Below are 1,938 nucleotides of genomic sequence, written 5' to 3'. Positions count from 1 at the left end.
TTCCTCGTTCATGGGGAACAATTGCAAGCCCCAATCCCTAGCACGAAGGAGGTTCAGCGGGTTACCCCGACCTTTCGGCCTAGGAAGACACGCTGATTCCTTCAGTGTAGCGCGCGTGCGGCCCAGAACATCTAAGGGCATCACAGACCTGTTATTGCTCAATCTCGTGCGGCTAGAAGCCGCCTGTCCCTCTAAGAAGAAAAGTAATCGCTGACAGCACGAAGGATGTCACGCGACTAGTTAGCAGGCTAGAGTCTCGTTCGTTATCGGAATTAACCAGACAAATCGCTCCACCAACTAAGAACGGCCATGCACCACCACCCACCGAATCAAGAAAGAGCTATCAATCTGTCAATCCTTCCGGTGTCCGGGCCTGGTGAGGTTTCCCGTGTTGAGTCAAATTAAGCCGCAGGCTCCACTCCTGGTGGTGCCCTTCCGTCAATTCCTTTAAGTTTCAGCTTTGCAACCATACTTCCCCCGGAACCCAAAAGCTTTGGTTTCCCGGAGGCTGCCCGCCGAGTCATCGGAGGAACTGCGGCGGATCGCTGGCTGGCATCGTTTATGGTTAGAACTAGGGCGGTATCTGATCGCCTTCGAACCTCTAACTTTCGTTCTTGATTAATGAAAACATACTTGGCAAATGCTTTCGCTTCTGTTCGTCTTGCGACGATCCAAGAATTTCACCTCTAACGTCGCAATACGAATGCCCCCGCCTGTCCCTATTAATCATTACCTCGGGTTCCGAAAACCAACAAAATAGAACCGAGGTCCTATTCCATTATTCCATGCACACAGTATTCAGGCGGCTTGCCTGCTTTAAGCACTCTAATTTGTTCAAAGTAAACGTGCCGGCCCACCGAGACACTCACTCAAGAGCACCCTGGTAGGATTGCAACGGGGTCCGCCTCGGGACGCACGAGCACGCACGAGGCGCGTCGCACGCCTTCAGCTCGCCCCACCGGCAGGACGTCCCACGATACATGCCAGTTAAACACCGACGGGCGGTGAACCAACAGCGTGGGACACAAATCCAACTACGAGCTTTTTAACCGCAACAACTTTAATATACGCTATTGGAGCTGGAATTACCGCGGCTGCTGGCACCAGACTTGCCCTCCAATAGATACTCGTTAAAGGATTTAAAGTGTACTCATTCCGATTACGGGGCCTCGGATGAGTCCCGTATCGTTATTTTTCGTCACTACCTCCCCGTGCCGGGAGTGGGTAATTTGCGCGCCTGCTGCCTTCCTTGGATGTGGTAGCCGTTTCTCAGGCTCCCTCTCCGGAATCGAACCCTGATTCCCCGTTACCCGTTACAACCATGGTAGGCGCAGAACCTACCATCGACAGTTGATAAGGCAGACATTTGAAAGATGCGTCGCCGGTACGAGGACCGTGCGATCAGCCCAAAGTTATTCAGAGTCACCAAGGCAAACGGACCGGACGAGCCGACCGATTGGTTTTGATCTAATAAAAGCGTCCCTTCCATCTCTGGTCGGGACTCTGTTTGCATGTATTAGCTCTAGAATTACCACAGTTATCCAAGTAACGTGGGTACGATCTAAGGAACCATAACTGATTTAATGAGCCATTCGCGGTTTCACCTTAATGCGGCTTGTACTGAGACATGCATGGCTTAATCTTTGAGACAAGCATATGACTACTGGCAGGATCAACCAGGGAGCTGCGTCAACTAGAGCTGAGCAGCCGGCCGCCCGGGAGTGTGTCCCGGGGGCCCGCGCGAACACGCAAGCGTCCGCTCAATTATTCTGCAAACAGGAGGAGGCTGAGCTCCCCTGCACAATACACCTCGAAACCCTCTCAGGTCCCGGCGGCGCGCAGCGCCGTCCTAAGTACTTGGTCGGGTTCGAGAGAGGCGCAATCGCCCGGAGTTTGGCGAGTAGACGCTTTAGGTGCGACCACCCGTGCTCCCAACTG

At 53.4% G+C, this 1,938-nt stretch overlaps 1 non-coding gene across 1 annotated transcript in view; it reads right to left on the bottom strand.

Annotated features, from left to right (window-relative positions):
• Positions 1-1,683, bottom strand: part of LOC126443707 (small subunit ribosomal RNA) — a 1,909-nt gene extending 226 nt beyond the window's left edge. Inside the window, exon 1 of the ribosomal RNA XR_007582118.1 lies at positions 1-1,683. This exon is cut by the window's left edge and continues 226 nt beyond it. This is a non-coding gene — a ribosomal RNA (small subunit ribosomal RNA).
• Between the last annotated feature and the right edge of the window lie 255 nt (positions 1,684-1,938).

The sequence above is a fragment of the Schistocerca serialis genome, unplaced genomic scaffold (genome assembly GCF_023864345.2).
Source record: "Schistocerca serialis cubense isolate TAMUIC-IGC-003099 unplaced genomic scaffold, iqSchSeri2.2 HiC_scaffold_178, whole genome shotgun sequence".
Lineage (NCBI taxonomy): Eukaryota > Metazoa > Arthropoda > Insecta > Orthoptera > Acrididae > Schistocerca > Schistocerca serialis.
This window is presented reverse-complemented; position numbering and strand designations above follow the sequence as displayed.